The sequence below is a fragment of the Malurus melanocephalus genome, unplaced genomic scaffold (assembly GCF_030028575.1).
Source record: "Malurus melanocephalus ecotype Western Australia unplaced genomic scaffold, MMel_1.1 scaffold_440, whole genome shotgun sequence".
Classification (NCBI taxonomy): domain Eukaryota; kingdom Metazoa; phylum Chordata; class Aves; order Passeriformes; family Maluridae; genus Malurus; species Malurus melanocephalus.
The window spans coordinates 471,665-480,402 of NW_026623672.1; positions in this window are offsets into that span (position 1 = coordinate 471,665).

Genomic DNA, 8,738 nt, shown 5'->3' on the forward strand with positions numbered 1-8,738 from the left:
AAAAAAAAAAAAAAGAAAAATACAAATAAAACCCCATCTCTTTTTTATAGTCCATGATGGAAGTTTGTGCCTGAATGTTATTACTTGTTCCACAGAGATGTAGATTTTCGTTGGGAGATTTGGGAAGGATTATTTTTTAATGAAAAAGAGGAAAAAAATACACCCAGAAAAAAAACCAAAAACAACGAAAAAGAAACAAAAAGGAAAAAAGCACAACAAAACCACATCGCAGTGAGTGAAGCTGCAAATGCAAGCAAATAGATCGGAGCAGACAATTCATTGCACAAAAGAAAAAAAAAAAAAAAAGAAGAAGATAAATGGAACTGCAATGGCCGGCTTTACTGTAGATCCAGGAGGAGGGATCAGCTCCTTTATCCCACCATCTCGCGCTCCAAACACCACAGTTTTTTTCCTTTCTTTTTTTGGTTTTGTTTGTTTTGTTTCGTTTTTAATGTGCTTTGTTGGGGCGTTTTGTTTCGAGCCGAGGCGGCTGCACTACCCCCCAWGCCAGGGCTGCCAGAGCGGCTCGGGGCTTCACTTTTACAGAGATCTCTATTTTTCCCCGGCCTTGTGCAATCCTCTCCCTTTTATTACGTGTTGTTTTTTTTTTTCCTCTCCCCTCTGCGGTTATAAAGGTTTCTCCTCTCTCCAGCTTGGCTGCTTATTCCAGAAGCTTCCACGGGGGCGGGGAGCCCCCACTGCGGCGCCTTTGCCGCAGCGCCGGGCAGGAGGAGGAGGAGGAGGAGGATGCGGAGGATGCACCACCTCTCCCTGGCTGGGAGCCTCCTTCCAAGCCTCTCCCCCTTGCTCCATTCCCCCAGCCTTGAAAACAGAGCGCTGGGAGGTGTTTGCAACTTGGAGAGGTTGGGGGTTTTTTAATTTTTTTTTTTTTCTTTTGCTACATAAATGGAAAGCAGAGCTGTCGCTGGTGGAGATGGATGAGGCAGGGCTGGCAGCGCCGCAGCCCTGCTCCGGCGTGGCCATGGCACCGATGGCACAAGTGACCTTTCCCAGGCGGTGGGAGGGAGGATTCCCCCCTGCCCCAGCATGCTCCTGCTCGGAATTAATTTTAAATAGCAGGAGTATTATTTTTTTATTTTCCTTACCCCGTCCCCTTTCTCCTTCACCTTTTTTTTTTTTTTTTCCTTTTGCTTTGAATTGCGTTTTAAAATTACCCAGCTGGAGACAAGGCTTGATTAGAGCTGGAACAATAGCTCCCTTGTATTAATAACGGGAAGGATTTACAATCGTACAGCACCTTCCTTGGAAAGCTTTCCAAACCATTTGCAAACACTCACAAATTTCAGATTGTGCAGCCCTTGGCTGTGAGTTGGGTAAGTATTTAATGGTGCCACCACCCAAAATCAGCTCGGTGGCAAACTTCCATTTCTGAGTGCTTAAAAAGATGACAACTTTGGTTTGGCTTTTTTTTTTTGGGAGGGGGTGGTGGGTGGATGGGGTAGGGTGGGGTGGGGTCTGGGGCTGGCTAAAACCTGTAACCTAAATCTGTAGATGCCGAGTATTTGCTGTGTCCTGGGAACTGGGCTGTTCTCCCTCTGACCATGCAGCTTTCCAGAGACAAGCTGTAGATTTGCTGTATGTCAGTAAACATCTGCTTATGGATTTTTTTAAAATTTATTTTATTTTAATCCATTCCCTTTTTACAGTCCCCAAGTGACCTCCTGCAGCATTGCCTCGGCTGTGGTTCCACCACAGCTGTGCAGTGGAGCACTAATATGTGTCCCTGTGAGCCAGAGTGACCTTGCTGGGGGGACTGGGCCCACCAAGTGATTTAGGTGCTCTGCTTTAATCCCAAATCCCTGCACCCTGTTCTTTTCCAGCACATCCCCTCACCTGGCAGGAGGCTGCAGTTACAGGTTAAAGCTCTTTTTATGCTTTATTGTTKTTTCTCTTGTTTATTTTTTTTTTCAATTTCCAAGAGAAACGGTGCATTGTTTATGTTATCGGTCTCCACAGCAGATCCCTACAAACCACGCTGAGATCCAGGAGTCACTCAGGCAGTGGGTCTGGCCTTGCCAGGGGCATAAAACACAAGGCTCTGGCCATGTCTGTGTGTGTCACACACAGGCCACACAAACCCGCAGTGTTCCTGTGGTTACTTCCGTCTGCAGAGCATGAGCGGGTCCCAGGGCTTCCCCTTCCCACTGAATGCTGGTTCACAAAGGCTGATGCTTCTGGAAAAAGCTCGGCCTTCAAAATAAATAAATAAATGAAGCGGCACTGCTGTGGATTAGTCATCCTTATTTTTGAAGGAAGCTGATTGCCAGCACTGCCCCTATCACGCATGTGCGTGTGAGATGGGAACTCCAGAAGGCTGGTAACGTGCTCTGCTTGCTGTTCCTTGGAGCTTAGCCACCCCCAGCTTCATCAAGCTGCTCCTGGCAGGTGGAAAAACCAACAGTCCAGTTTTCTAGACCTTTCCCTCCTTTTTTCAAAGTGCTGGAATCTGCACTGGGAGGTGTGCAAATGTGGAGACTAACAGCAGCAAGTGAGGACAGATGAGCTGTTTTCTGGGGTCATGTCCAACTCCAAAAAAGAAACCCTGATGATTTATAATTTTTTTCTTGCCTCTGGTAGGTTTTACTCTGAACTCCACTGTATCTTGTGAGAAGACTGAATTTGACCCTTTTGGCTGCTAAAAATGGTTCTGTTTTTAAGTCTTGTTGCTTTTTCCCTTCCCTGTGGTCATGCAGAAGAGCAAGTGGTGCAATTAAAGAGTACAGCAAAGGGCAGCTCCCTCCCCCTTTCCCCTTTCAAAAAATCCAGAGTTGTGTGTCTTGAACTGCTGCATAGGCAGAAAACATACAAAGCCCTTGTCAGCATTGTGCTGATGTGTGGCACATTAAAAAAAAATACACACAAAAGGGGTGGGGAGAGCGGGTGCCTCCAGGGAGCAAAACTGTGGGGCCCCTTTCTCTCCAAGCCTACAGATCTAGGGATAGTCTGTTCCTCCTAATTTTGCTCAGGCAAAGGCAGTGGAGGTCAGAGGGAGCATTGAACATCTTAAACCGTGTTGATGAAGATCACGATCCCCTTGAACTATATTTTTTTTTCCCTGTGAACTTGCTCCCACGTGATGCAGCTGGTTTATTACTCCATTCCTCAGGTCCTGCTCGCTAGCTGAAAAGAAGGAAAACGCTTCCCTTACTGTGTGTCATTTCTTTTGTTGTGTTGCAAAGATAATAAAAAGCACCTGGTGCTGGTCTCTCCCAGGTCACACATGACTTGGAGGCACAGCTTCCCTCAGGCATTAGTGCATAGGGAGTGTGGGGTCATTAGCTACCCTTAATGAGGATATTGGCATCGGGATTCCATGGATGCCTCTGGCTGACCAGGCCCTTGAGAATCCCCCTATGAGAAATTATTTCACTGCCCGGTTGCTGCAGTGATTTCTAGTGTAGCTATGACTTCTCCTTCTTTTTGGCCAAAATTAAGCACGGGATGAGGTGGCCAGGCCCAATTTCATACCCTGCTCCCTGTGGTGGAGCTGGTATGTGAACATTGTCAGTAGCTCCTGTGCCTGAAGCCTTGTCTGGAATAAGCCAGTGTGGACAAGGACTTGGATTTTACTCGCTCGTTAGGGCTGTGTTGATTTGCAGATACACCTTGTATTCTTCATAGGCCTTTGCTGGCAGGGAGGTTCTGAGGAGCAAGCCTGTTGGGATRGTTCCACATTTTTCAGGCAGGCACACCCTGTGGGACTCGGAATTACTTTCCTTTGGCAGTTTTGGATAAACGAATGAGAATTGCCTTGTGAGAGCTGAACTCTTAACACCCTGAAGTTACTAGAGCTACATCCCTGATACTTCCAAGCTAAACAAATCCTGAATTTCCAGTGCCAAAAAGTGTCACAAATGTCCACTCCTCCTCTGTACAGGGAAGACCACAAGGGTCCTTCAAGCTTTGCTCTTATCCCAAAGAGYTGAAAAGCTGCACTGTGAGATCTGCAGAGGTGAAAATAAAAGCCGAAGGCAGATGAGAAACTTCTCCTGTGCTGTGTTGGAGGAGAGGCTTTTGAGCGCAGCAGCTCTCAATGCACAAATATTTATTTCTCTTTGTGCTTTCTCTGGTGTGAAGGAGTGATAACTCCATAGACAAAAGGTCACTCCTCTTCATTTAAACACCCTCATGTTGCTGCAGTATCAAAATTGTGTTTGATGAAACCAAAGCTCAGATGGTGGTGGCTCASTGTTTATATTGTGCTGGGTGTGCTGATCAATCCAATGGGGAATGTRGGAAGAGCAGCCTGTAGCTTGCAGGTTTGTGCTAAAGCCTTGTTCTTGTAACATTTCCAGCACAATTTCTGACATTTTTTTTTTYCACCTGGGCATTGCACACAGGAAGAAATCACATCTGGATTTAGAGTTACTACAACRATTAGGTGTTAGAAATGGCGAAGTATAGGATTTGGTGATCTAACCAGTCCTACAGGATTTATATCCTTTGCAGTTGTCCTGTTTGGATATCATATCACATGAAACTGGCTTTTTAATGTTTGTTTGCTTTCATTTTCCCTTAAGCTGTAATCTTGTAGCCTGGAAGGCCATAGTTCTGTCTAGTGATGAAAACTCTGTTTAGGGAGAACCCTTGTGAGGTGAGCAGACACAGCTCTCAACTACACGTGGTTGTACACGAGTTTGGAGGCAAGGGCAAGCAGGGCAGAAGCTGGCACTGTGATATTCCTGTTTTTTTTCCCAACAACAGGATAAAAAATAAGTGTTATTTCTAATATATCTAYCACACCATAAGCAAGAGTCAGCTCCTTTGCAGTTCTGTGTTGGCACATGGATTTTGGTTGTGTGGCTCTGCTATCACATTGGGCTCTGCTGCTGGAGAAACCTCTATTGTTTTTGTAGCAAGGAATTTTAAAAACAGAAATGTGCTTTTATATAGCGATAAAAATCGTTTCAATGTCAATCAAAGTCCAAGGGCCCCTCTATACTGGATTGTGGGATGTGACTAGTACTAAAACACTGGCTAAAATGGTGGAATTTTGTGGCAGCTCCCATCCCTGGCACTGTGGATAAGAACACCACAGGGAAGAGCGCTGGAAAATAAATTACTAAATACTGTGTTTCAAAAACRTGAAGGGAGTTTTCTGCACAGTCATCTCATCAGGAAGATTTGGAGCACTAACCCTCAAAAAGAGCTGAAATAAAGAGCTTTATTAATATAAATCCTTTATGTTGCTTAAGGCTCCAGAACCCGGCTCCGTGCTCCAAGTGTTATCAGCCCCTMAGCTGATAGCCTCTGTCTTGGCAACAAATGAGCCCAAATATCAAACAGCACCAATTCCTTCTTGGAAAAACAAGCATAAAACAGAATGGGTAAGCAATAAAATTAGGCCAATAATTCAGGCTCACTTTAAAAAGAGATAAAAACCTAGCTGGGAATTTGATATTCATCTGCCATAGTGTTCTTTTAATAAATACAGTCAATGAACAGGGAAGGCACATAAATACATTTTACCCTGACAAGATGGTGGCTGGAGCTGGCTGGTTCAAACAAAGAAACTCTTTGCTGGGAAACCTCCTGCATTTCTACAAAAAGCAAAGAAACCGGCTGTGTGCTGGACAGTGGTGGGGATAATCCTCATGTGCCCGCTCGGATCCCTGCAAATCCCGGTTGGTGCAGCCAGGGAGAGGTGCAATGTCCCCCGTCCCAGCACGACACGGAGAGCTGTTGCTGAGCTAGACCTAAGGGTAGGAAATTACAGTCTGAGTAAACACAGCCACGGTTGCTGTCCTTGTTCAGTATCTAATCTTTGCTTTTTGTAATGTTTGGCGAGCGGTCCCRGCAATGCGTGGCAGCTCCACCGCTTGGGAAAGGCGCCGTGTTCAAAATGGATAAACCTGCCTTGTGAAGCATTGTGCCTGCCCCCTTCTATTTATTGGTGTTTCCTCAAAGAGAGGCTGCKGTGTGGACCCCAAGGATGTTTTCTGCTTCTCCTGCCTCTTTTTTTTCCCATCCAAACTGGAGAGCTGTTAACTTTATTAGCTCCTTATATGGCAGCCCCATTTTCTCACGCCTTTAATGGCTCTCTTTTGATCTGTCCTGTTCTTGCTTTGCCTTTCCTGACATGAACATGGTGTTCAAGCTGAGATAGGTTTATAACCTGCTCTCTCACTAAATGGTCAGGCACTTTAATCCTCTCCAAGTGCTGATAAGAAACACATAAATGTTTTAACTGTGGGGTTGGCTGAGATGTCTGGAGGACATCTATGCCCTCCCAGAATTAATTTAAATTGTTTCTTGCAGTGTGTATCCCAAATGCTGAGGGTGATCAGGTCATGGACACCAGCTCAAGTCCCCTCATCCTTGGCTGTTTGGCCTCTGGGAAGGGCAGCACACAGGGAAGTGCATCTGTGTCTTGCCCCTGGGTGCTCATCACACTGTGACTCATGGCTGGACATCAGGCTGGCACAAAGRTGTGTCCCTTCTGCAGACACAAGGATGGTGTTGGTCCTCATCACAGCTCTTCTGGTCTGCTGAGGGAGAGGGTTATAGCCACTCTGGTCTCCAGCCTGAGTCTGTGTTCTTTAAAATCTTYGACAGAGCTGGAGGGATCTGGTTACAGCAGTATCACTGGTGCAGTGGCAACTGGGAACCGTTTYGCTGCAAAGCATTTGAAGAGTATTGGGATGGTCCAGAGCTTTGTTTTGCGTCACGAGCCGGGCTTTGTGCTCCTCTTGCAGCTGGCTGTTGTGTAAATGGAACCCTCCTGGCACTTGYCTCAACTCTCTCCTGTCAACAGAGTTGATGGCTTTGTTTGCGACAGCTTCCAGCCCCTGCATGTCCTGTGAGATGGCCGAGTGACAGCAGTGACTCGGTGTGAGATTCCCTGGAAGGACCTGGGAACTGCTGTGGTTTCCTCGTGTCCCTCCAACGTGCTGCCCCAGCAGGGAGGAAGAACAATTGAATTGTGGTCGTAGCAAGTGCACTCTGTCAGAGAGGGASAATTTGTCATGGAAAAGTTATTTGACTTTTTGGGGAATTTTGGTTCGAGATTTTCATCTCATTAAAGATAGAGACATGTTAAAATGGAAAGCTGAGCCTGATTCCACACTGGAAGTGCCGGTGAGGTGTGTTGGCAGCGCATTTTTTTGTGCACCTGTGGCTCCATCACATCTTTTAAATAATAGATGGTTTATGTGCAAGGAGTTGTTGGGGATTTCAATTAATCAGTAGAGCCCATCATCACTGGGGAAACTGAGGCATGGTGCTGCTAWGGGATGGGCTCTCAGCAACTGGAGTCCAGGATAAGGCTCGGGGCCACCGCAGATCAAGTCCTCATGCGTCAGAGATCTGATTAAATCAACAGATTTGCATATTTGTTAAGCCACTACAGCTCGGTGACTTTGACCAGTTGGTGAGGTGGACTTGTTGCCAGAAGGTTACGGTGTCCAGCCAGACCAGGTGGTAAAAAGCAGCTCTGACAAATAATACGTGGGTTTGATCAATATCAAAAYGTCATCAGGAGACTTTGGCCTGGAAAATACTGAAATCCGGGTTTGCCCTGTGGTGAAAGCAGTGAAGCCTCCAAACACCAACACTCGTGGCTGTGGGTGTGTGTTTTATCCTGACTTCAAGCTGCTCAGAGTCTGTGGGAACTGGTTGGTTATTTTCCTTCTGGGGCATAGAAATAGGTGGTTTTATTGCTGCAGGGGCATTGTTTTGGTGGAAAAGAAGACCTTTTAGGTTAAAAAATGTCTAGTTCTATGTTGCAGAGCTGGGGTGACAAATCAGCTGGGCAACTAGAGAAGGGTGACACTGGCAACGGGTGATTTCTTCACCCCATGTTAATTAACAWGCTCTGCCAACTCCCATGGGGAGTGGGAGATGAATCCTTCCCATAGTTTATTGTGTGTGGTTTTCAGGCCAACGTGGTYCTCCCTGTTCTGTTGGAGGAAGTGCCTCAGGACAACACAGCCACCCTGATTTGGTGGAGKAAGTGTCTCAAGGTGACACATCCTCCCCGTTTTCAGCGCAGGTAAGCATTTGGAGCAGGCAAGAGGGTTTGGTGACCCCCCTGCAGCCCCTCTCGGGGTTCCTGATGCTGTTCCTTTGGAGGCATTACAGACACCAGAGCCACGGGCAGTGCGGGGCCCTCGCTGCCATCACCTGAATTTCTTGTCTGCCCAGTGGCCACGGGCTGGATGTGTGCTCAACTGGGGATGGAGGTAGTTTGTGCTTCAGGATTTCGGAATCCTTATGKGATTTGGGGGAGCTGCAGGTTTGGAAGTCAGCACGGACCCCTGGCTGCGTGAAGCCCCTTTGAGCAGTGCCAGCGCGCCCTCGCCCTTTCAGTGCAACCCGTTCTCTGACAGGCCCCCATTATAATTTTCAAGCCCCCGTAATGATTCTCACAGCCCCCCAATACGACCCTCAGAATCGCCCGTTATGTATCATATAAAACCCCCGTTGTGTCTGTCTCCCACTGTCTCACAGTCCCAATTCTCTCACCTCCCCGTTTCCGATATCCCCCATCCCAGTTCTCACAGCCCCCCCAGTACATTTCTCACAGTTCCGATTCCCACATCCCCATCCCGATTCTCTCAATTCCCCATTTCTCACACTCCCGATTCCCGCAGCCGCCCGATGCGTTCTCACAATCCCCATTCCCACACCTCCGTCCCGATTCTCTCATCTCCCCCGTTTCTCACACCGCCCATTGGCCCCGCCCCTCCCGCGCACGCGCAGTCCCGCCCCGCTCCCCC